The sequence below is a fragment of the Mustela erminea genome, chromosome 11, assembly GCF_009829155.1.
Source record: "Mustela erminea isolate mMusErm1 chromosome 11, mMusErm1.Pri, whole genome shotgun sequence".
Classification (NCBI taxonomy): Eukaryota; Metazoa; Chordata; class Mammalia; order Carnivora; family Mustelidae; genus Mustela; species Mustela erminea.
In genome coordinates this window covers 21,297,367-21,324,592 of record NC_045624.1, presented here as the reverse complement: position 1 = coordinate 21,324,592, position 27,226 = coordinate 21,297,367, and the positions used below count along the sequence as shown (strand labels likewise).

Below are 27,226 nucleotides of genomic sequence, written 5' to 3'. Positions count from 1 at the left end.
TGAGATGCAGGACAATTCTTTCTGTCTCTTCCACCATGGAACATCTCAATTCTCTTCCACCCATTTAAAAAAAGCCTTCACTGTAGAACCAAACACCATCTCATTCCTACTAAGTCCTCTAGGAGGCGGTACTGTTCCCATGAGAATCCCTGGCTAGATGAGCTATGGAAGACTGCTTCTAGCTTTCATGGGCCATCACTAAGACTCTAATCCTGAAGGACAAATCAGCAGTACACTTTAGAAATGTATTAATTTACTATGGAAAATGACTGAGAAAATTAATTTAGGTTAGGCGTATGCCATTAACTGGAGCCATAGTCAATATTATTTCCTCTTCCTGAATTCAAGATAATTGCTTACTCCATAGAGACTACGGAGTGACAAACTCTCTCTCTGCTATTTATTTACACAGCACAAAGTGATCCGGATTTTAGAATTTTTAACATTCAAATCTGGTTAATTAATAATAAAAAGGGAGTTTTTCATAGAACTCTACAACTCTCATTTCCTCAAACAAGAATTAATGCATTCTTTCACATGTGGTCATTACAGGAAGGGGGGGGGGAGCCATTTACTGTAAATGCTTTTCTGATGCAATTCTACCACCTCTTTCAAAGAGAGAATTCATCCAAGAAGCCTTAGTCACTTTTTCAAGAAAAATGCCACTGCACTGAATGTACACAGACTAAACCACATGCCTGAGCAGAGAAGCGGAGCAGATCCCACCACCAGAAAACATGGAGAGAGGAGAGGCGGGGCGGGGGGTGGGGGGGGCAGCGGGGGAAGGGAATCTCCTGTCAGAACAGATTAAGGAGTACGTCTCAAGATCTGGCCTTTAGTACAGGGAAAAGTCCGACACACATACAACATCACTGTTTCACAAATCAAATGCAAGCATTGATATCCCCCCTGCCCAACTTTTAAAGCTACTTCCTAAAAATATAAGACTTCAGCTCTAAACCAGGAAGCTATGTGTAATTAGTATCTTAGCAACTATAGTTATTTCATTTTCAAAAAAATTCATGCACGGAAAGAAAAATGGAATCCTCACTTTACTATCTGAAAATGAAACTACATTTTGAAGAAGGTCGATTTCATATTAAAAGGATGATATACAGAGGGGGAAAAACTTAAGACAAATAAGTTCTGAACTCTTCTCAAAGATAGGACTAATTCTTCTAAAATCTCATATCCACCCAAAGAAAGGAAAGGAAGGATTTCTCCAATTTATCCTTACCTGAATCACCATTAATTCTTCTAAGAGCCAGATGCACCGACTTGTTTCTATAGCAGAGTCAATGCTAAGCCCAAAACCAAGCAATCGCCCAAAACGCAAAGCATTTGCTGCTGGAGCCTGAAAATCCCCTTGATGAATGAAACTGCCCCTCGTAATATCCACATTCTGAGCCGGCTATTGGCTACGAGAAGGGAGCACGTGTGGAAGTCTGATTTGCCCGCTCCCGGGCATGCCTCTCTCATATCCCATCTCAGAAAGACTACAGACACACAGCTCCTGAGTGAGTCAAAACTAGAAAGGGTTCGTTTCTCAGTAGCATTCTCTCTAACGCTACGGAAACCACGGGGAGAACAAACCACAGTGAGACTCTCCTTCGCTAGGCAATGCCAACGAAAGAAAGAATTATTATGTCAACACTGGCAATGTACAAATGAATCTCAAACCACTGCCAAGTTTTTCCTGTTATATGACCGCCTGTGAGTTATACATAGGTATAGGCTTGGTGCACATTATTTTTAAGTCAAGAATTCTGAGCCATGGTTTGGAGGCTCAAAACAACCAAGAAGTAATGAAAATTCTCAAAAGAAATGTAATCTTTGGGCTACACTAATAATGATCAAGAAATTAAAACCAAGAATAACACAGCAATGGTGTAAACTGATCTTTTTAGAATTAGGGGTTTTCTTTTCTCTTTTTTTTTTTTTGTTACAAAAAATATTTTACTTATTTGACAGAGAGAGAGAGAGCACAAGCAGGCAGAGCAGCAGGCAGAGGGAGAGGGGTAAGTAGGCTCCCCGCTGAGCAAGGAGCCTGATGTGGGACTCGATCCCAGGACCCTGGAAGGTTATTTCTTGTATTCTGTGGTGACCTGAGCTGAAGGCAGATGGTTAACCACTCGACTGAGCCACCCAGGTGTCCCAAATTAGGGGTTTTCAGCCTGTAGTCCTTGGACTATGTGCATTAGAATGACCTAAGACTGGACTTAGGATCTGTGGGGTGGGGGCACCTGGGTGGCTCAGCTGGTTGAGCGTCTGACTCTTGATTTCGGCTCAAGTTGTGATCTCAGGGTCCTGAGACTGAGCCCTGCATCAGGCCCCATGCTCAGTGGGAAGTTTGCTTGGAACTACCTCTCACCTTCTACCCCTCTCCACAACCCCCTCTCTAATGAATAAATCAATCTTTAAAAAATAAAAATAAAAAAGAACCTCTGGGGTAGAGCTCAGTTATCCCCATGTTAACTAGACTCATCTTATATACTTTGAAGTTTGAGGACTATTCTTCTGTCAATGCAACTGAACCGCTGATTATAGTTGCTGTCACTTTCCTTTCTTATTCAGTTATTTTGTCTTCGATTACTGTTGAAATCAGAAGCAATAAGAACTATTTGCGGCTTTAACTCCCCGGTGGGGGGGGGGTGGTGGTGAGCAGAGCTGGTCTGGGTTCATCTGACCTTCCCTTACCCCCACCGCCTCTCTATCCCTCCAGACTCGAGCTGCAGAACGTCAAAAATGCAGTACTTGAGGTTGAGATGAACATTACATTAAAGATGCTACCACTGGAAAACAAGCAAAATTTACAACTGCTAACAGCAAGAAAATGAAGGAGAGAGGACACTCAGATTACTGACTGCTGACCACGTTCCAGGTATCAGGTCAAGAGCTTTGTATCAATTTGTTGCCTCAGAAGTCTCACCAAAAAAATAACTTCTTCAGAAGTGTACAAAGACACAAGTTCAGGAGTCTATACCTAATAGCAGGGACACAGCAGCAGTGCATTCCCTAAGCTGGACTTGACACTGGCCTCCTGTGCCCACCTCCACCTCCATCATCCCCTGCACATAAAGGATATTTTTTTTTTTTTTTACAACTGATTGATTGAATGGACTGATTGATTTGTGTGTGAGAGAGAGAGTACGCTCTGGCATGTGGGTGCGAGAGGCAGAGGGACAGGAACTCAAGCAGACTCCTCGCTGAGCACTGGGAGCCCGACACGGGGTTCAATCCCACAACGTGAGATCATGACCTGAGCCGAAATCAACCAACTGGCTCAACCAACTGAGCCACCCAGGTGCCCCACGTAAAAGATTTTTTAAAAAGGAAACTGAGAAATGTATCTGAAATGATGCCATCTTCCCATAGCTCTTGTCTGCGGTACCTTCTTTATCCAACTGAACACTGTGGTACCTTTCAGAATATTTACAATAGTTTTCAATCAGAGAACAATCCCCTGTTCTCTACTTTGACCAAATTTACTTCAGTCCGAAGTGCTGATGGGGGACGCCCCATCATTATAACATGAGCAGTAGAATCAGTGTTTTTTTGAGTATCATCAGCAAGTATGAGAACTATGTTTCACTTTAACACAAAGGATTTTACCTTCTTCCTCCAATACACATGAAGTTTCTAAGGCAATTTTCTGGATATGGGGAGGACCCCAACCAGCACATTTAGAAGTAAGTTTTCCAGTGCTCCCCTCTGTGTTTCAGGACGACTAGGCACTCGGACATCTGACAGTAAGGAAACCCACTGTATACCTTCAACTTTTTACCGTGAGCTGCTGCAGAGTGTATCTGGTGTTCCAACTATTTTGTCTAACAGGATCTGTCAGGACAGCAGTTCTCACAACTATACGTTAGCATGGAACCAATGTGAACCCCAAATGAAATCATAGGAGAAAGTCCAATACGGACACCAGACAGAAGTGCAGCGACGTGTTGTTGTGGCGGACTAGAGGAGGGAAAGTCCCCCTCTGGGGGTTTACCTGGGCTGACTTACTCATCATCCCCCAAGGTGGCTACTGAGCCAACACCGCCAAGCCCCAAGGGCTCTATTGTTTTTAAAAGATTCTTTGCTTATTTATTTGGTGGGGGGAGGGAGAGAAAGCAGGGGGAGGAGAAGAGGGAGAGGGACAAGCAGACTCCCCGCCAAGCACAGAGTGTGATGTGGGGCCTGATCCTTGACCCTGAGATCACGACTTGAGCCGAAACCAAGAGTCAGACCCTCAACCAACAGAGCCACCCAGGTGCCACCCAAGGGCTCTATTTTATCCCTTCTCATACCCTGGTGACTTTTTAAAACTTGGGTTTTATTTTATACCGTGTATGCCTTTGCATCTCAAAGTTGGGAATATATAAGAAATTTTCAAATGTCAAATCATATTTCAAGTGTGCTTACACTACATTCAACTTGGGAATCCTATTTCGTATTTGGCTAATGTGGACCCTAACACAAAAAAGTATAGTTTCTATTTGTATCTCTTTGGCAACAATATCCTTAGCATATTTGCAAATTCAACTTTTTTTTTTCTTTCTTTTTTTTTTTTTGAGAGGTAGGGAGGTGGAGGGACAAAGGAAGAGAGAGAGAGAGAGAGAGAATCAAGCAGGCTCCACGCCCTGCACAAAGCCTGACATGAGGGCTGATCCCACCACCTGGAAATCATGACCTGAGTCAAAATCAAGAGTCAGCTACCGAGAAGCCCCCCCAGGTCATGGTATAAACACAAAATTTTGTCAGGATAATGCAACTCCTGGATGCCCTGCTGTGATTCTACTTTTCATCGGTGGCTGTTAGCTTGCTACAGATGGTACAGTAAGTTTCAGACTATACATGAAAATACAAACAACCAAACAAAAATTACCTTGAGATTTAATATGAGGAATGAATTTGAAGTGTTGCCAGGTTATCGTTATTTTATTTTTTTAAAGATTTTATTTATTTATTTGACAGAGATCACAAGTAGGCAGAGAGGCACGCAGAGAGAGAGAGAGGAGGAAGCAGGCTTCCTGCTGAGCAGAGAGCACGATGCGGGGCTAGATCCCAGGACCTGGGATCATGACCCGAGCCGAAGGCAGAGGCTTTAACCCACTGAGCCACCCAGGCGCCCCAATCGTTATTTTAAAAAATGGAATACTACATCAGCACACAGAACAAAGACTGAAATGCCTTCATGAAGAACCAATACCTCTAATATTCTGCTCACAGAACATGTAACAGCCTTTTCTTCCCAAGTATTTTCTGACTGGCTTTTCCCCAGTTTTATTTTATTTTATTTATTCCAGTTTTATTAAAATAAATGCTATTTATTTTAAAAGGTTAACATGTCTCTTCAGGGAAAGACATCACATTTCCAGTGTTCTTGCAAGACAATGGTCAGAGTGTAGGGGCTGTCCTGAGTCACTTGGGACTACCAACTTGAATCAGGGAAAGGCCTCAATGTTCTGTCCCTCAGAATAAACATAGTGTTTAAAAGTAGCAAACTCTATGTCCAAGACAGTGTCATAAACATTCACATACATAGACGGGATAACAGTGACTTGTTGTTTCATAATTCATGATTAACTGTATTTCTCATTTCAAAGTAGTGTGAATTCTCCCATGATTTTCATTTTAACTTATTATTAAAAATAATTATGGGAGCACTCTAGTAGTACTTAGATAATTTTAAAGCAGTCAACCTCATTCCAAGAACCAAAAGCATGGTTAAGAGAAATAAGTGTTTATGTTCCCCAATATATCTGTGTTAGTGCTTAAGACTGGAGCTACCTTTCCCTTAGGAATGATGCTGCCAGTGACAGTAGCCAGATCAAGCCACAGAAGCAGATTTCACTTATAATGTATCTGTAATACGATATACCTGAAAGAAATGTATATTGTAACTGTACTGCAATACCAATAATTATATAAGGAATAAACTAATAGAACTAAGAATTATTTTTATTTTTCTGTGTGCAAATGTGTAAGAAAATTTAATCAGAAGAGGATGACCTTCCCTAAGACACTCATGATTACTTAAAAGTTGATGACACTGGGGTGCCTGGGTGGCTCAATGGGTTGAAGCCTCTGCGTTTGACTCAGGTCGTGATCCCGGGATCCTGGGATCGAGCCTCACATCAGGCTCTCTGCCCAGTGGAGAACCTACTTCCCTTCCTCTCTTTCTGCCTGCCTCTCTGCCTGCTTGTGATCTCTGTCTGTCAAGTAAATAAATAAAATCTTTTTTAACAGAAAAAGTTGATGATACTGGTTATTATGCCTTATTTTACTTCCAAATATACTACATTCTTTGATAATGATTATATCCTTACCCTTGGGCTTAAAGCAGTGACTGGCATCCCTGGCGGGGGAGCTCTCCAAGACAGAAGAAGGAAAAAAGCTTAGAAAAAGAGAGATTTACTTGAAATATAGAAAAAAATGTGGTACTATGTTGGGTGAAATTCACAAAGACTAAAACCTGAAGAAGCAGTTGGACAAAGAAGAGGATTTAACAGAATTCCACCAGGTGAATGGTGAAGTGTGGGATTAGACCTCTTAGCTGAGCCGGACAGCCTGGCTGTTTTACGGAGTGGGGGAGTCTGGGAGGCCAACCAGAGGCAACGTGCGACTGGTCATGGGGGTGACCAAAATGTGTGTGAAGCGAGTGTTTATAACGTGGGAAGGCTTTGTGTGGTAAACCTGGTAAGAATTCGGCTGTCAGTCTTTCAAAAGAAGCAATTTATCTGGCCTGGCTGGTGACTCAGTGGATGAGAATAGAGTCGAGGCTCAGCAGGGGGCAGCGAGTGGTATGTGTTTAGCTTCATGGTCACGGGGCATGAATAGCTCTAAGCAAGAGGCTCCCACGCTGGCCAAAAGGAACAGACCGAGCCTATAGACAGCACAGTGTAACAACTCTCTAGCTGTTACAGCAACTCTGTTCTAACAATCGAATCATTTTTCGGTGGTAAACTGGGGACTCCTTATTTAATTGGGAAGGGGTAGGATGGAATAAAAGTTAGGGATCACAATCTGAAAAACGGGTTCCTATTATCATATCATATCATATCTAACCTCACGCTGTTTCCTGAAAGTGATCACTGGACCCTACCTTAAAGTGATAGGAGCTCCACGCGGTTTTTTCTTTAGTAAGGTCTATATCCAATGCGGGGCTCAAACTCACGACCCAGATCAAGAGTTGCACACTCCACAGACTGAACCAACCAAGAGCCTGAGCTATGTGCATTTTTAACGTCACAAACGTGCTAAAAGTAAATCTGAAATACAGTATTTAAAGGCCTTTTATTAATTTAATTTAACTTATTTATTTGACAGACCGAGATCACAAGTAGGCAGAGCAGCAGGCAGAGATAGAGGGGTTACCAGGCTCTCCGCTGAGCAGAGAGCCCAATGTGGGGCTCGATCCCAGGACCCTGAGATCATGACCTGGGCCGAAGGCAGAGGCTTAATTAATTCACTGAGCCACCCAGGCGCCCCACTTAAAGCCTTATAGATCACAACACAAACTAAATAGACGGACTGCACTTCTGAATGGGGTGTAAGCATGAGTGTGACTGTGTGTTTCTAAAGCTGGGGAACTCCCTTTCCATTACTGGGCGCCTACGGAAAGAAAAGGAGAATATTGGTTATAGTCAAAGGTATTCCCTCCCATCTGGTTCTGGACAAAAGTCAAACCCGTCTTAACGTGGTGTTTTTCAAACTGTAGGGTGGGTTGTAAAATAAACATGATGCATTACAAGCAGCATTTTTACAAAAACAAAACAACAGAATAAAATAGAAGAGTTTCTCACGCTCAGTGTAGCTATTAGTTTATAAAATAGTTGTTTCTTTAATGGTGTGTGTGTTATGTGCACTTTTCCATGCTGTCAAACATAATCGTTTCTGGGAGTCCCAAGAAACAAAATGGTTTATTAGGAGAGAAGATTAAAGATCATGTTTCAAACGAGGGGGGAGGGTTCGTGTGCGGATTTAACTGAACCGGCGCCGTACCTAGGTGGCCTCATCTCGGAAACTGACCCACAAACCAAGATGTATTTACATTACTAACTGACAACGGTAAAGATACCACGCAAGTCATTATTCACTCATTCACCAGTTTCGTGTGTATTCTCCCTAATCAGAGGTTATGGGGGGGAGGATAAAATTACTAAAAAAAATTAAATAGGGTCGTATGATATAGTAATTGCTAAGACATGCTGAGTGCTGAGTGACCGTGTTCTCACGGACTCATTTGCATGTCATTAACTCCCAAGAACCCCACAAAGGTAAATACTAATACCTATCTATATTTTACCAAGAACCATATAAATTCAGTCAGTGGCCTCTGAAGCAGAGTCACCTTTGAGCCCAAGAAGTCTGGGTCCAGAAATGTCACCCTTAATTGCTGTACAGCATTGTTAGCAGTTCAGTCCACGATCATCCCTAACTAAGAGGAGGGCTGTGGCGCTGGGGCTGGAGCAGGAAAGAAGTACACCTCAGGGTGTACTCGTGCTGCTAACGCTCTGGCCTCGGCTCGGCCGTCTTCCCCCCTTCTCCCGCAGCTAGAGCCCTTTGCACGGATGCCACACGCAGTGAGCCTCCTTTACACTCTGATACCCTGACGCATTCTGAACACGCTTCCCAGCACATTAGCTCAAACTCCATCTCTTCTTTGGAGAACTGAGCGCGTCCCTACTTTTCAGTAATGAATCGAACTCTTATTCATTTAAAGTTAAAAAGAATTCGTTCTCTGGTCCTTAAACGTTCCTATTAGCCAGTCATTTCCAACACACCTTTGTGTCCTGCCTCCTCAAACCAGGGACCGGGCAGCCCTCGTGTTCACTGTTGATCTGGGCACTTCTTTCTCCGTGATCACTTGTGTTGCTCTCATCGGTTTCAAACAAGATCCAAAGATATGGCAGACATGATATACACTGTGAAAGGTGCACCTTTGTGTTTCAGGAAAAATAGGAAAGAATCGTGTACCAAAGATTTCTCTTTTTTGTCCAATCTACCCACCCTTGCCTGCAAGATATATAGAAAGCCCTACAGACCGAGTGTAGACAGGCAGTAAGGGAGGTAAAAATCAACACGATTCTTGGTAGCATAGTTACCTTTCCTAGCTACCAGGTCCACACGTAAGAAACTAACACAGTGTTGTATAAGTGCCCGGCAAACACGACGTGCTTCTCCACGCTGAAAGGAGAAGCAAGTACTATTGCTCTTTTTATACCATCTAAGTTAAAATGGCCAGTGCAAGAGAATCCTGGAACCAAAGGGAAACCATGTTGAGATCTTGGTCTGACCTCCCCACCTTGGCCACGTAATTTGAAACTCTTCCTCCTAAGAGCACCGTGCGGCCAAACACAACTCCCTTTCAAATTAAAACTATAAAAAATTAATGCCTATTGATGCACTGTATGTGGAGAATTAAACGATGAGAATAATTCAGGATTCTTTCAAAATGTAATGCAATACTCATATAATTAAGACAAAATCTGAGGCTTAAGCATATTGTGACAATGCTTTCCCAGCCTTGGCTTGAATATACATTTTCCAAGAAACCTATTTAAAGTAAGGCAGTGGTAGGGGCACCTGGCTGTCAGAAGAGCATGCGACTCGCTCTCAGGGCCATGAGTTTGAGCCCCATACTGGGTGCAGAGATTGCTCAGAAAGTGAAAAAGTAAATTAAAAAAAGAAATAAGGCAATGGTTTAACACTTTTAAAAAATACATATCAGGGCGCCTGGGTGGCTCAGTGGGTTGAAGCCTCTGCTTTCGGCTCAGGTCATGATCCCAGGGTCCTGGGATCGAGCTCCACATCAGGCTCTCTGCTCAGCGGGGAGCCTGCTTCCTCCTCTCTCTCTCTCTCTGCCTGCTTATGATCTCTGTCTGTCAAATAAATAAATAAAATCTTTAAAAAAAATACGTATCATATAGAGTTCAGTCAAAATAAAATTTCTAACTGAGTAATGACCGTGTACGTGCCAGGGTCAATGTCATAACCCAAGTCAGAAATATGATTTTACTATTTACCACTACAATAATTTTTAGGTTATTTTTAAGTATATTTAAAGTTACTTCTCTGCTAGGTCAGATTATACTGTTTATTTCTAACACACAGTCATCAGGTCTAAAAGCAATACTTCTCACAGAGGCTACAATACATTTTTTATAGTTTAAAAAAAAAAGGATGATTCAAGCATATACCAACTTAGTGGATCAGTTTCTAAGAAAGATGAAGACCAAGGATAAAAGATGACACTTTTTACTAGTGGTATTACATAGTGGGACTTTTCTGGGGTGACAGCATTCATTTTCCTGCCCATTTACCCGGGTTCACTGCTTGGGACCAAGGGCATTCCTGTCGAAGCCAGCCATCCAGATGAGCATACTGCCTGGCCATGGGAATCAGATTCTCTTAATGTGGAAAGCTGAATGATTTCTGGGGAAGGGGGAAGGGAGCCAAATGTAAAACTGCAGCCTCCAAAACTGAGACTGCATCTATACCTGCAGAAAATAATATGGGTAGTAACCTCCTGCATGGACCTGTTCCTAGAAACTTTGCTAAAACCAAGGGAAGCAAGGGCAAAAATTTAACTACTGGGACTCACCAAGATCAAAAGCTTTTTTTTTTTTTTTTTTTTTTAAAGATTTTATTTAGGGGAAGGCTCCATAGCTCAGGGGTTAGAGCACTGGTCTTGTAAAAGATTTTATTTATTTATTTGACAGAGAGAGACCAAGCAGGCAGAGAGGCAGGCAGAGAGAGAGAGAGAGAGGAGGAAGCAGACTCCCTGCCAAGCAGAGAGCCCGATGTGGGACTCGATCCCAGGACCCTGAGATCATGACCTCAGCCGAAGGCAGAGGCTTAACCCACTGAGCCACCCAGGCGTCCCCAAGATCAAAAGCTTTTGCACAGCAAAGGAAACCATCAACAAAACCAAAAGAAAAGCGACAGAATGGGAGAAGATATTTGCAAATGCATATTAGATAAAGGGCTAGTATCCAAAATCTATAAAGAGCTTGTCAAACTCAACACCCAAAAAACAAATAATCCAATCAAGAAATAGGCAGAAGACATGAACAGACATTTTGGCAAAGAAAACATCCAGATGGCCAACAAACACACGAAAAAGTGCTCCACATCACTCGGCATCAGGAAATTACAAATTAAAACCACAATGAGATACCACCTCACCCCAGTCAGAATGGCTAAAATTAACAAGTCAGGAAACAACAGATCCTGGTGAGGATGTGGAGAAAGGGGAACCCTTCTACACTGTTGGTGGGAATGCAAGCTGGTGCAACCACTTTGGAAAACAGCATGGAGGTTCCTCAAAAAAATAGAGCTACCCTACAACCCAGCAATTGCACTACTGGGTATTTACCCTAAGGATACAAATGTAGTGATCCGAAGGGCCACATGTACCTGAATGTTTATAGCAGAAATGTCCACGATAGCCAAACTATGTTAAGAGACTAGATGTCCATCAACAGACGAATGGATAAAGATGTGGAATATATATACAATGGAATACTATGCAGCCATCAAAAAGAAATCTTGCCATTTGCAACGACGAGGATGGAACTAAAGGGTATTATGCTAAGCAAAATAAGTCAATCAGAGAAAGACAATTATCATATGATCTCTCTGATATGAGGAATCTGAGAGATAGATTGGGGGTTGTGGGGTGTAGAGAGGGGAAAAAAAAGAAACAAGATGAGATCAGAAGGGAGAAAAACCATAAGAAACTCTTGATCTTACGAAAAAAACTGAGGGTTGCTGGGGGTTGGGGAGGGAAGGACAGGGTGGCTGCACATTGGGGAGGATACGTGCTATGGTGAATGCTTTGAAGTGTGTAAGCCTGATGATTCACAGACCTGTACCCTTGGGTCAAATAATAAATTATATGTTAATAAATAAATAATAGTAAAAATAATAACCACCTGCACAGGAGCATTTTGTTTGCTGAGGGGAGCTGCCCCATGCCTGAGAATGCACGAATTAGGGGTGGTGTTCTCTAGGTTGTGAAGGGGTGCACACAGTCAGAAACACCTGGAACTTCCCAGGGAGCCGCTGTTAGGAAAGGAAGTGGGGTCCAGGTGGAAAAGTTATCACACACAGGCTTCGTGCTCATGGAGGCACAGACAGCGTCTCTCTTCCTTTCCCACCTGTGTACACATAAGGCTGCCCCCCCAGTCAGGCAGAGGGGAGAGACAGAGCACCAGGTACAGGACTAGGCTGTGATCTCTGGGATACTTATGCTAAGACACGTGCTTTCCAAGGAGTGTGTTAAAAAACAAAAGGCAAAGAAGACTGAGGTTTAATACCCATTTTTGAAAATTATTCAAGTGAAAGAAACCCTATGACCAGTTACGTGTGTGTGTGTGTGTGTGTGTGTGTGTGTGTGTGTATATATCCATCCATCCCAGTACCCTTTATATATATATATCCATCCCAGTACCCTTTATTTTGCCATATTATTTGTCAATTTTACCTTAATTAAAGTAAAAAAAAAAAAATCCCATTAAAACTTCTGGTGGAGTAAGTACTATCTCCATGTCAGGATCAGTTCTGCCTCTTAATAGCTCTGTGGCCTTGTGTAAGCCACAGGGAACTCACTTTCCTTATCTGTAAATGGAAAAGGTTAAGGTAAATGTCCTCTAAACTGCCTTTCACTTACAAATTCACAAGCTTAAATTTATTTTCCAACTTATTTTCCCCTTCCAAGATCTCTGATCTTAATCCTACACTAATTTTGCCTTAAAAGGGAAAAAAAATGGGAATAGGTGGGGAGGGGAGCCGGGAAGGCTGGTCAAGACAGATTCTCTCATTAATTTCCTGCTTTGCCCTGGACATTCACAGTTTGAAGAATAAGCAAGAAACAGGGGTGCCTGGGTGGCTCAGTGGGTTAAATCCTCTGCCTTCGGCTTGGGTCGTGATCCCAGGGTCCTGGGATCGAGCCTCGCATTGGGGGGAGGGGGGGGTCTCTGCTCAGCAGGGAGCCTGCTTCCCCCCTCTCTCTGCCTGCCTCTCTGCTTTCTTATGATCTCTATCAAATAAATAAATAAATAACTTTAAAAAATTTAAAAAATTTAAAAAAAAAATAAGCAAGAAACATAATGAACTCCCCATGTATTAATTCTAAACACTTGACAGTATCTGCGACATATTTTAAATTATAGAGATATTCCTCTTTTCATAATTACATACTCGGCCACTTCTAAATCCAACGACAGCTCTTTGCGCTCCAGAAAACAAAGAACCCTAAAGCAAAAACTAAACAAGAAAATAAGTTATGATTAACTATGGTATTACTTCTTCCCCAGTAAGGTGGTCAATGGAAAACTGGGTGTAGATATATATTTATTTGTCCTTCAATGAGAGGTGCTGGATTTACCTTCTTCCAATTATTGGTGTAGACACACCCCAAATCCTGAAATCCTCTGGAATCTGTCTGCCTTAAATTTCCTACTGCACTAGCAAGATATACCACGTCATCAGGATACTCGGGAAATATATTCAGATATTCACGCTGAGAGAGTGGTGCAGGGGAGGGAGAATCTCAAGCAGACTCCCCGGGGAGCAGGGAGCCTGATGGGGGGGGCTCTGGCTCACGGCCCCGAGACCAGGACCCACGCTGAAACCAAGAGTGGAAGGCTCAACCGACTGAGCCACCCAGGAGCCCCGGAGTTACACTTTCTAATTCTATTAAATCCCCTTCTCTTTCAGTAAGTGGTATTTTCCTTTCTGGCTATCCCAGCTCATCAACAACATAAAACAAAAAGCTTTTTCTGAAGCTTCATGTAAGCAACATCATTCCGAGCCAACTAGCATTCAGGGACTGGTGACGGCTCATTCCCGACGGGGGTCAGGGAACTGCGGTCTTTCACACACTAGCCTCCCTGAGCTTCCTTATAATGTGCACATTCTGCAGAACGGAGAGGATGGGGGGGGTGTTGTCGCTGGGTGATGGGCATTAAGGAGGTCACATGACGGAATGAGCACCGGGGGTTACACAAGACTGATGAGTCACGGACCTTCACCTCTGAAACTAATAATACATAATGTATATAACATAGAAATTAACTGAATTTAAAGAAAAAAGAAGAAGACTGGGATGACAGTAATATTTATCTACGCTCACGCTCCACACCCAATGCTTGGCACACAGGGAACACTGAATGCTAGAAACGTTGTTGTTTTCTTTGTCATATAAACGGTTCCCAAAAATGCAGACTAGAGCTAAACAAATCCATCCCTGACTGGAATAAGCACAAGGAAAAGAATGTCCTGAGAGTGCCACCGAGTAGCTCTGAAGGTGGCAACGACAGGGGCAAGTAGGTACCATGCACTTACAGGAGGCCACGCAGTTCACGTCCCTTGTTTCAGGACAACGGCCACAGAACTGGACCGAAGCCCTGAGCTTCAAACCTCGCAAACCCACACCACCCTGTGTTCCCTCTCTTACTGTTCACGTCTTCTGTTTCTTCTGTTCGTGCTTTTGGAAGAAGTGCTTGGCTACCAGACGTGACTTCCTGCACTTTTCCTGATCATTCTAGGTGCCCTGATAAAAGGAGTAATGGTTTCTATTTTCACTTCAGGTTCCCCTCTCAGAACAGGAATAAAGGAAGATGGCCAGAAAAACTGGGTGCGTAGGAAATTTTTTTTTTTAAATATGTGCTATTCTTCTGGCTTGGGGTTTTAAACTCAGAGTATTTTATGTTCCCAAACACTGTTTCTGTATTTGCCATAATTTGTGCCCCTGAACCATTAATAACATTCTTTTTGGCCATTCCCTGCAGCCAGTACGATCTTTCTCAGGAACAGTCCATCTTCTACAATGGAGAGGAGAAGAGAACAGTGTGGGCGGACCAGGCTTTGGCTCCCTCTCTGCACACTCTCACAGCTCTTGTTTAAATGGACGGATGTACACATTTTGGTGTTTTTTACCAGCTTCCAGGCATGCACAGTGTACTAGAAGTAGAGACGGAGAGAAAACTAGAGTATGTTGCTCTCCTTTATTATCTACAACCTTAGAAACAGTCCTCAAAAACAGGTGGATATTAGTTTTGCTTAAAAGAACCACACTAGGGGCGCCTGGGTGGCTTGGTTGGTTAAGCCTCTGCCTTCAGCTCAGGTCACAATCTCAGGGTCCTGAGATCAAGTCGCGCATTGGGCTCTCTGCTCAGCAGGGAGCCTGCTTCCCCCTCTCTCTGCCTGCCTCTCTGCCTACTTGTGATCTCTGTCTGTCAGATAAATAAATAAAATCTTAAAAAAATAAATAAATAAAAGAACCACACTTTGTGGGGTGCCTGGGTGGCTCATAGGTTAAGCGTCCAACTCCTGATTTTGGCTCAGGTCATGATCTCAGTATCGTGATCTCATTATAATGAGATCAAGCCCCACATCGAGCCCAGAGAGCTCTGCACTGGGTGTGGAGACTGCTGAAGATTCACTCTCTCCCTCACCCCCTGCCCAGCTCGTGTGCACGCTTTCCCTCTCTCTCTAAAAAAATTAAAAAGTAAAAAAGTGAAGAACCACTTTGCACATTAAAATCTTTATGATTTCTTTATAAATAAACTTGCCTCTGATATCAACAATAAAAATTTTGCTAAAATAAGCACTGCACAGAAGTCACTGTGATATTCCAATTCGGACTTCAAAATAAAGCAGCAACAGATTTTAGATTCCTGTTTTCCAGCACTAGATTTATAACTACAACCAAATGTATTGCCCATTTAACAAACCAAGCTGCAAACCTAAACCATTTAAAACTTAAGTTCTTAACCATCCTGGAAGAGTGCATTATCATTTCCAAAAGTTTTAAATGGATCTTGGCTTACTGGGAGTTTTACTAAACTATCAATTTGTGGTCCCGTTAGGAACACATGAAGGGAAGGAATCTAGTTCTACCATGAAGTCCTTTTCCCCATGAGGCATCAGCTTCTGACTGGGTGATGGGCTATTAATACTTTTCAGTTCATTAGACGTGGAGCTGGAGAGTCTAAGAATGCTGCAGGGGGCTAGGGGAGTGCCTTTGGTGCGTTCCAACATACCTGTGCACAGGTATGCATGGCTTACCTGTGCATCATGAAAGCTTAAGGTCCTAAAAATGACAACTCGATAGACTTCAGAATGGAAAAATGCTGCAACTCTACATCTGAGCCAGCAGGTGTCTCTCTGCAGCCCACGACACCAACCAAAAAAGAACAGGACACAGAAGACCCCCGCCCCACTATAATTCTGTGATCCTGCGAACCACAGAAGAGCATGAACTGTGAGATGAGACTGCCAGAAAAGGCAGGTTTCTGCGAAACTGAATATGGGGATCTAAGCAGATACAGGAGTATTACCTTTTGAAAATTACATTTACTAGGCGGGATCTAATAGCACTGAGCGATCTGTTTTAGTCAAAACGGTAAAATGATTCTAGGCTCTTGGTCAGGAGAGGAAGGTCCAAGTTCAAACAAAGAGCACTGAGAAGTGAATGGTACGTGAAAAACAGAAACACAGGCTTAGTTACAAAAGGAAGGAGAGGGGCGCGCCTGGGAGGCTCAGCGGGTTGAGCGCCCAACTCTTAATTTTGCTTCAGGTCATAATCTCGCGGTCCTGGGATCGCCGTCTCTGACCTGGAGTCGGGCTCAGCACTGATTCTGAGTTTCTTCCCCGCTACACTCACACACTCTCTCTTGCTCTAAAAATAAATTATGAATTTAATAATTTTTTTAAAAAGAACAAAAATTATTTAATAATTTTTTTTAAAAGAACAAAAGGAAGGAGAGAGTTTTGCATATAAAGAACTAAAATAAGGCAAGTCTGAGGGAGTATTTAGAGATAACGGAGACCTGTGCAAGTTACTACAGAACATGGAAAAGGAGAAACACGTGCCTGTGCCGCTGGTCAAAGTACCCCTTACCGGTAGTATATGGAACCTATTCTGTAAGTAATCAGGAGCAGCAGAGACGAAAGCAGCAAGAAAAAAAGAGAAAAAAGGAAATTGTATCACAGCTCCCAACAGTACAGGTATTATTTTGGGAAACCACAGATCCGCAGATACAAATGTGTGTGCTGGGTCCTCACATGACACCCAACTCCTTCCTGGGGGCTTCCAGCACAGAGGTCTGGGAGCCACGGCCTATGGAGTGCAGCACCAGTGCCCACCTCTCTCAAGGTGACAATGCCATCTGTAACACCTCCAAACAGAAAAGCAACTTCTAGGGGCACGTGGGTGGCAGAGTTGGTTAAGCACCTGACTCTCGATTTCCGGCCAGGTCATGATCTCGGGCTCAGGTCAGACACTGAGCCCCATGTCGGGCTCCACTTCAGCTCAGAGTCTACTTAAGATTCTCCCTCCCTCTGCCCCTCCCCACCTCATAAATAAATAAATCTTAAAAAAAAAAAAAAAAAAACAACTCCCAAAGGTAATATCCCCAAATCCCAGAAGGGAAATGTGACAAACATAAATGACAGAGTACTGCAAGTCAACTACGTAAGTTGGGGGGGAGGGGGTGCAGTTTGAACGCCACTTAGAGAAACATCTAACTTGACCTAATCAGACTGGGGGCCCCGCTCCCGGCGTGTCCTCTGGGTCCCGAACCAAGCTGACGTGTTGAGGGAGAGGAGCCGGGGGAGACAGAAGGGCTGAACTGAGAGGGAAGGTGAGATACAGATCAGGAGACCCAAGCCTCCCCAGAACAAGGCAGAAAGGCAGAAACTGTGCGGCTCCAGAAAACTGGACATAGGGGAGGTCAAACGTGAGAGGTGAACTTTGCAATCTCATTCCCCAAATGACAAGAAGCTGTTTCTTTAAGAATTTTTTAAAAAGCTTGTTTTGCTCAAAACAGAAATGGAGCTGACACTCAAAGGGTCATCATCAAAATCAAAGATGAATGGGTGCTCAAACACTCTGGGTGCTGCTCCAAGATGAAGACAGCAAGTTTCTCAGGCCAGCGTTCACAGGTCCCACAGAATTTACCAGTGATGGAAAAAAGAAGAAAACAATCTGCCAATGATGTTCCCAACGGCTTCAGGAGCAGAGGGTTTGTTTTTGTGGGGGTACTTTTTGGTTGGATGCCTAGTCTGTTTGAGGCTCAGGCACATTTAAAAGAACTTCCCAAGAGCAAACACATGTTTCACAATGTGCCAGGTACTCTTGTAAGGACTTCACAAATACAACAGGTGGCTGTATACACAACCCCTGCTCATTTCAGTTACGTACCTGTTCAGTGGCTCACTCTGTTCCATGGGAAAGTGCCGCTGTTTCTTCTACTTTTCTCCTGAGAAAAATGAGGAAAACACAGTGAGAAGTCATATAAGCATACATGTGTTGCATATCATTGCCTGACATCTTTCAAACTCAGGAGCACCCAAAGGGCTTCCTGACACCTTAATCAATTACTTCAGCTGCGTCGTTTCAGGAGTCCCCAGGTAGAACCATTAAGACGGTATCACCGTACATTTAGATAATAGATTTGGAAAACAGATATGGTTTATGGTTTCAAAGAAAATCAACATGCCATATTAAAAAGTTAGATGCAGGGGCACCTGGGTGGCTCAGTGGGTTAAGCCTCTGCCTTCGGCTCAGGTCATGATCTCAGGGTCTTGGGATCAAGCCCCACATCGGGCTCTCTACTCTGCGGGGAACCTGCTTCCCCCCTTCTCTCTACCTGCCTCTCTGCCTACTTGCGATCTCTGTTGTCAAATAAATAAATAAAATCTTTAAAAAAAAAAAAAACGATGCGTAGGGAAACAATTTAGAACAAGGTTCTCCTTGACTCTGAATCCTTCTACATTTATTATGCCTTTTCAAACTACATTCCCTCTCAAGTTCTTTTTTTCAGGTAAGCAGCACCTTTCTGTGGGCAGGGTTGGGGGTGGATAATTGCAGTTCTAAGGGCAGAAACGACTGGTGATATAGCGATCAGAGATTTGTTTTTTGTTTTTGTTTTTGTTTTTTTTAGATTTTATTTATTTATTTGACACAGAGAGAATGCACAAGCAGGGGCAGCAGCAGCAGAGAAGCAGGCGCCCCACTGAGCAGGGAGCCTGACACAGGGCTGGATCCCAGCACCCCGGGATCATGACCGGAGCCCAATGCATCTGCTTCACCGACTGAACCACCCAGGTGCCCCATATCACAGATTTACCTAATTTTTTAAAAAAATGACAATGGGAAAGCAATCATCAAAAAAGAGGGTACTGCCTAGGGAAGGTGGCTACTCAGAGCACTGTCACCAGATGACACTGACCTCTGGGAATTCAGGACTGTCTTTCAAATCTCTTGCATCCAAAAGTCTATCTCAGTAAATTTCCAGAAATGTAATCCAGTACTGATTCAAACTAACAAAGCTCAAAAAAGACTGATGTATAAGGCTATAATACCTTTAAATTCACATACAACAAAGACCGTCATTGCCAGTCTGGACACTTGCTCCATCCAGCTTGACCAATATATTTACATTTCTCTAGTCAACAGGTATTTCCTGAAATCCCAGGTCCAGGCAATTTATAGGCAGGTGAAAGGTCAAGCCAAATCAACTGAAGCTTGTTCAGCAAACATATCAGAGCAATCATAACCTCGAAGCTAATGGCCTCCAACACTCTCCCCTCCAGATAAGTGTTCTCCTATCTCCTGTACCACATCACCCTAGTCCAGGCTCCGTCAACCGTCTCCTGGACAAACTCAAGATACTCCCACATACTCCTAGCTTCCACACTTTCCCTTCCAGACCATTAACCACAGTGTGTCCCAAGTATACATCCAAAGATAGAAAATAGCTCAGGGCCCAGCCTGACTCAAACCCCTTCAGTGCTGTACACTGGGCTCATGATTAAGGCCCAAAAAGCTGCCCGAAAGGCCTCACTCTGGCCCCGCACACCTGCCCCAGCTTCCTTCAGCACCACTCGCCCTGCCACCTTCATTCACTGCAGCCACACTGGTCTACTTTCACTCTCTTGAATGTGCACAATCCCTCAGCACCTCAGAGATTTTGCATACCTCATTTCCTCTGCCTGTAAATTAATACACAATATTCTGCCCCTTCCCCCCTCAAAGCACACACTTGCCTAGTAACTGGCAGATCCTACTTTGAATGACCTGACCTCAAGACTGGGACAAATTCTTCTTCTTCTTCTTTTTTTTTTTTTTAAGGTTTTATTTATTTATTTAACAGAGATCACAGGTAGGCAGAGAGAGAGAGAGAGAGAGTGAAGGAAGCAGGCTCCCTGCTGAGCAGAGAGCCCGATGTGGGACTCGATCCCAGGACCCTGAGATCATGACCTCAGCCGAAGGCAGAGGCTTAACCCACTGAGCCACCCAGGTGCCCCCAAATTCTTCTATTTAAAACTCCCACACCATCTTGATCTCCTTAGTAGCACTTACCAATACAGCTTATAATTGCACATGTATGTGATTATTTATGCGTATTTCTCCCATTAGAGTAGTAAGAAGCTCCATGAAGGTGGATACTGGGCTCAGCTGACGAGCACATTCCACAAGAGTGGACATGCAAGAGAGATTTTATCAAAGGAAGAAGAATGGCTTTGGGCTGTAAGAACCTGCTGCATCCATCACCGAAACAGGAACCATTCTGCCAGGTAGACCATATGGCTTCCCCAACTGGCCCCATCCTCCCCAGGGTGTCCTCCCACCCCTGCAACAGCAGTAATCACATGGGCACTGTCTACACTCACTTCGATAACACTACTGCTACCTTGAATTCCACGGCCACAATAAATCTTGCGATACTAAAAGACAACTAGCACAAAGTTCGAGATACATTTGTGTAGCAACTCCGCACAGAGGACTTGTGGCAGTGGGTTACTAAGAAACGCTATAAACAAAAGTGAAAACATAAATTGTGGCTAAAGGAAGCCCTCGATGAGACAACACCAGCAAACAAAATATACAGGCACACACGCGTGTACACGAACACCCAAAGTGCAGCCCTTGGAGGAGGGGGGCACCAAGGCTGAGTGTGCGTGGGATCCTGCCACGAGGGCTGGTAGCAAGAAAGTGCGAAGACTCCCGAAGAAGGCCCCAGATACTTCTCTTCTCTTCTCTTCCTCCCCCGGCCCTGGCGCACAGGGGACCTGCTGTGCAACGTGTGAGTCTCCCATTTGCCTTACAAATCAACAATTAGCCGGCATTTCCTAACAGACTACGTACAATGCTTTCAATGGCTCACAGCTGGGCTTACTATTTTAAAGATGTTCTCCTAACATTTCACTCCTCTTATGTGATGTGAATGAGAACAGTACTGGTGGGAAGAAGTCCCACAATGCCCTTGGATCTAAATTCACGTCTAGTCATGGCGCTGGAAAGGGGGGACTTCACTCAGTCATTTCACAAACACGATGCTCCTCAAATAAGCCAGGCACTGTTCTAGGTGCTGTGAACACAAGACGAACAAGACAAAATCCCTTCTTCTCAAGGAAGTAATATTCTAGGAGGAACCAAACAATGAACACATACTAAGTAAAACATAAAATATGTCCAGTGGGGAAGGGTGGGAAGGGGAGATTAAATTTTAAATAGGGGAGTCAAGGAAATCCTCAATGAGAAGCTGACATATGAACAAAGTCCTAAAGAAAGTTTGGCAAAGAGTTATATAGATAAATTGAGAAACAATTTATCTATATAACAGAGAAATCAGCAAGGCAGAAGTGTGGCCGGTCTGAACTGGGATATGCAAGGGAGAAGATAACAGGATAGGGGGTCAGAGAGGTAAGCGATGGGACTCTTAAGGCCCTATAGGCCTTGGACTTTTATTCTGAGAGCCCTAGAACACAAATGAGATGTCTGGGGCAGAAGGGAATATGATCTGGATGTGCGGTGAAGATAGAATGAAGAGAAAGCAAGAGGGAGACAGCAAGACGGTTAGTGGACTCCTGAAATAATCCAGGCAAGAGTGCAGCCAGCCTCTAATCTAGAACAGAGCAGTGACAGGGCTTCTAAAAAAAATCTGATGGATTCTCCAGGGTCCTTGAAGGAAGTGCCCTGGGATTTAACTTTAACTCCTGCAAGGACTGATTCTAGTCTTAATCCTTTTCTCACGAAGAGTGTTTTTTGGTTTTAATTCTTCCTTTCATAAAAGGAAACTCAGTGGATGTTTATCTATATACAAGTAACATACGATCATCTCAGACAGTGGGGAAAAAACCAAATGCAAAAAAAGAATCTTTGCATCACTTGATGAAAGAACACCAAACAGACATGCATTTAAAAACCAGACTTGGGTCAGTATGATCTAACCCTGACATTTGTCAGCTGTACCAGACTAAGTTCAAACCAGAAAAAAAAAAAAAAAAAAAATGCTTGGCACATCACTGAGGAAGCCACACTTTTTTTTTTTTTTTTGCAGAATTTTTCCCCGACAAACCCATGATGATAACGTGATGTAAAGTAAAAAGTGGACATGATGAATTCCTAAAATTTTTTTTTGAAAATTTTAAGTAAGTACTCTTTTTATTCTCTCCTCTTTGGTTAAGGGTAGGTTGGGGTGGGAGGGAGCAAGGCCCAGCTCTTGGCAAGGAAACCATTCTGCCCCCGGGGGCAGAGAAGCAGCGCTAAGCTGGCAGTCAGCAAGCCAGGGGCCAGCGCCTGTGCAGTAAACAAACCCCTGCAGATCCCTAAACAGGGCGCTGAGGTTTGGTCAAACACTGTCAGCGGGCCTGGTCTCTAGCTGCAAACAAAATTAAACTGACTCCCAGCATTTAACACCTACAGCTCATATGCCTCATCTGTTCAGCTTTTCTCAGCTTTTCTCAAAGTGTGCAGGTGAATCTCTCACCGCCAATCCACTACTGTCAGGGCCCCTCTAAAGCAGCCCCCCTCCATCGGTGAGACACACACGGATTGCCTGGGGTTCTGTTCACTTGCAGATTCAGTCTTGCTACCTCTGGGTAGGGGCTGGAGATGCTGCATGCGCTTCTAGTAGGCTCTCCAGTGGTGATGCCCCTGCGGCTGGTCTGTGGACCACAGGCTGAGATTGCAGCGGTCCAGTATTTACCGTCCTGTCTCCATCCCCACTGCCTTCCATTGCCTTTGTAAGTACCAGTGACAGAGCCTGAGACATGGCCATTTACGACTCTGCCCTTCATCATGGGGGAAAATGAAATCTCAGCAACAAGCAGCCTTCCCGAGGCATCGTTTGGTAACGGATCTGATCGGAAACTCCCGTCTGACCGACCGTGTAAGGTTCTCTTTCTCTTCTACCTCCCCTTCACTCATCCCCTTTCCACGCGGAGGAAGGGTCCCCACAAAGGACCACGGCTGTAGGTAGGCTACAGGCTTCGGCGTGAGGTGAGGGTGTGGAAGAACCGAAATTGCTCAACATTTTCTAACACGTCCGTTTTCAGTGAAGAAACTAATCCACAGACAATTGTGGCATTGGCTGAGAACGCACGGAATTCTCCTCACAAGAGGCGGGGAGGAGCGGGTGGCCTGGGCTGCTTCAGGTACCGGCACTACTGGTTTCTAGAACAAGCCCTAGAGAGCGCTTCCACAGGACCCGATCCCTCCACCTGCTGGTGGAGGGGCCTCCTGGGGTGTACACAGGGGTAACACACACGGCCGGATCCCTCCTTCGGAAGATAACTGATATTTCCTAATCACAGATAATTCACGTGAAAGTATAACCCGAGCCAGAGCACGCCCCTCTCATCCCTGAGCCCTGAGCTAGTATTTGAGTGCGTCCTCTAATTTTTATTACCATTTCACAGGTATGTATTTATTAGTCTGTTTCTAAATCAGAAGATCATAGTGGTGAGACTTTTAAAAAAAAAAAGACACTTTCTGTAGGGTAAGAATCCCCTGTACATGTGTGAAAAAGGCCTACTTGTTTCTCTGAAACCTGAAGATGACCAAAAGCAGACAAGGCTGTGGGGAAAAGGAGACCGCAGGGACCAGGGATAAAGAGGAGAGGGGGACCCACGCCCCGAGTGCACCCCCTCCACCGTCAGGGATCCTGTAAAAAGCCCCGGGGGAAGGAACCGGGCAGAAAGGGGTCACTGGACAGGAGGGTACGGGGGCAGTGCCCGCCCAGAGATGTACCGCACCAATCCAGGAGATGGCAGTCACCGGTCTGCAGACTCTGAAAGGACGAACCGGAATTGTCGTTGCTTATATTAAGGAAACAAACTAGTCACCAAACTCTCTTAGAAGGGATAAATGAAGGTATACACAGCGTGGAGCAAGATTTAAAGCAGCAAAATATCACTTACATAAAAGGCGTGTGGCAAAGAGCAGACAGGCTCACTCCACGCTGCTGCTGCGGCTTAAACCCAACGTGAGAGAGAAGAGAGATCAGACTTGGCACAATATAAGGCAGAACTTCCTAACACAACACACTTCTCGGCCACGTTTCTGTTTTGGCCAAGTAGTGAGCTCCTGTCGAGAGGGAGACAGCCTCATCCTGCCACCCAGCCGCTCCCCACCTTTGTAGACCACGACGGAGCCAGGCGACAGGTGCTCCCCAAAGCCAGCTTCGGGATTTGAGGCCTCACAAGGGCTGTGCCCAGAATGGCTCCTGGTTTCTGGGCCACCCGGACTGGAAACCTCGGCTGCCACGTAGCCTCCGTGAGTCCTGCGCTGTCTCTCTTCTAAGGGCAGGTGCACAGCCTGCCCATGTCCAGGGAACTTCCTGCAAACGCACTCTGCTGTGCACGCCCAGACCAGGCGGCCTCTGCGGGCAGCATCCCAGGGACTTACCTGTGTACCTGCAGCGCCGACCACAGTGGCCACACCCGGTGTGCAGGTGAAAACTGGAGGAAGGCAGAGGACAGGGGAGGAGTTGAAGAGAAGCCACTGCCCAAATTATTATCTGTTAGGTTTATCACAGAAGGACTTCTGATAGTGAGAGGAAAGGCAGTCTGCATGAACCTATTCTATGGAGAAAGGCGTGAATTACTGTGTCATTCCTAAGGCATATCATTTTATGTATTTTTTTAAAAAGATTTAATTTATTTATTTGAAAGAGAGAGAGGGAGGGAGGGAGAGCAAGAGGGAAAACCAGGCTCCCCACTGAGCAGAGTGTCCAACACACGGCTCGATCCCAGGATCCGAAGAGCATGACCCGAGCCAAAGGCAGACACTTAACCGACCAACTACGCCACCCAGGTGCCCCTATGTTTTAATCTAATTATTCTTTAATCTAGTAATTGTCTGGAAATAGTCTTCAATATTTGTTTTTGCTTATGTAGGTAAGTGCACATATGTACTTGTTATTCAATAATACAAATAATTTCCTTACAAGTTGGCACATAAAAAAAGAATCTTTCATAGTTACTCAGAAACCCACAAAAAAAGGTCCAGGGTATTTCCCTAAAGTTTGGAATAAATCTATCATTAAAGCAGGTACAGAGGCCAGGACTGGCAAAACACCTCAGCAATACTTTATAGGTGTTTCTGTTAAGATTCTGCATACCAGAAAGCAAATGATGTCTTCAAACTTTCCCTAATTCATGCAAGCCTTTACCTTAATTACCAATAAATACAAAAAGGGAATTTCTTCCCCCGCCTTTTTAAAAAGATTTACTTATTCACCTAAGAGAGAGAGAGCAAGAGAGCACACAGGCATATGCAGGAAGTTAAAGAGAGAATCCCAATTAGACTCCACATCCAGCATGAAGCCTGATACAAGGCTCAATCCCATGACCCTGAGATCATGACTAGAACCGAAACCGAGAGTCAGACACCCAACCAAGCCACCCAGGCACCCCACAGATAAAGGAAATTTCACTGCACCTCTTATTCTCATTTTCTTAGGAATCTTCACCCAAGGGATGCCTGGGTGGCTCAGCTGGTTAAACCTCTGCCTTTGGCTCAGGTCATGATCCCAGGATCCTGGAACGGAGCCCCGCATCAAGCTCCTTGTTCAGTGGGGGAGCCTGCTTCGCCCTCTGCCTGCTGCTCCCTCCGCTTATGCACTTTCTCTTTCTCTGACAAATAAATAAAACATTAAAAAAAAAAAAAAAAAAGAATCTTCACCCAAGCTAACTGACTTCTTACCCTACCACTGGCAACACTCAAAAACACAACAAGTCCATGCTCTGTGGTCACTTACAGGAAGGGCCATTCTGACTGGGACTTCTCAGCGGAGTGACAGACAGGTGAATAAATCTGGGAACTAAGGAAGGGTTGCGAATAACAATTATTACCATCCGGAAAGATTTCCATAACCTGCACCACACCTTTCTCAAAAGAAGACATGACAACAGGTAAACGCACACCTGAGACCAGAAAACTGTCCCACAAAGCCTGGCTCTGCATCAACACGGCCCCGGGGTCGAGTTCCTCCCTCCTCCTCCTCCTCCCTCACAGAAAGCCACCAACACATCCCCCCCCCACCCCGACCTCCCCGGCATCCCGCTGCCTTCAGTCCCACTGTGCTTCCTGTGGTGCCGCCCTGGGTGGGAAAGGATGGTTTTCGGACTCCGCAGGTGCCACACGGGCAACCCAGGCGGCTCTGGGACCAAGGTCTGACCAAGTGGCTGCAGCCTCCTCCCTGGGGGTGGGGCGCCGCCCCGTGTCCTTTACTACGGAGGGAAGCACCGTGGACCTTCTCCATAACGAGAACCTTAGAAGCTGGTGAAGGTCTTTAGTTCAACTCATGAGGCTGAAAAAAAGAGCTCTGAGATACAGATTTCAGAGGCATTCGCCCAAGTTTTCTGGCCTGACATGGAGTCACATGATAGGATAAAATTCTTCCGGCGGTTTTCTTTTTTTTTTTACGGAATGTCCTAGATTTGTGAAGTGGAAAAGGGCAGGGTGGCGCGGCAAGCGGGCCAGATGCTGATTTCATCATATCGGCTCTCCAGTGGCAGTGAGAGGTGGCTGGTGCCAGGTGACGGGGGACGCGGGTCTGTCCCCAGGCCAGGGTGCCCGTGCAGAGCCCCGGGGACTGCAGCGTGCCTGACCAGCACACAGGCTGAGCGATAGGATGTCTGGTGGTTACTCTTGATCTGGGGCCGTTCGCAGATAGGGTGTCATTTTCAAAATAAGACTGTTTTACTTTTAATTTTGCCAGTTCTGCCTTATAATTTGAGCAAACGCGAGGGGAAATAAGCAACAGCATCGCACACGGCTTTCTGCGGCCTCGGCCGTTCCTCGGCCAGCCACAGCGGAGGAGGGCGCTTCTCCTTCGGTGGGCTCATCAGGAGTCCGGCTACAGGGCAAAGCCCCCCAAGCGCCAGTCCTCCATGTGGAAGTCCGGTTAGGTAACTAGAAAGAACTGACCCAGGA

General features: G+C 44.8%; 1 long non-coding RNA gene across 2 annotated transcripts in view; it reads right to left on the bottom strand.

The window, feature by feature from the left end:
* LOC116569259 overlaps positions 1-24,956 on the bottom strand; it is a 45,281-nt gene extending 20,325 nt beyond the window's left edge. Inside the window, exons 1-2 of one of the 2 annotated variants that reach the window (XR_004276937.1) lie at positions 24,208-24,956; positions 18,203-18,260 (exon numbers count right to left, since the gene is read on the bottom strand). This is a non-coding gene — a long non-coding RNA (uncharacterized LOC116569259). Of the gene's footprint in view, positions 1-1,237; positions 1,961-18,202; positions 18,261-24,207 lie in introns of those variants that run through there. The other variant, XR_004276938.1, reaches the window with a different exon arrangement.
* Positions 24,957-27,226: the final 2,270 nt, after the last annotated feature.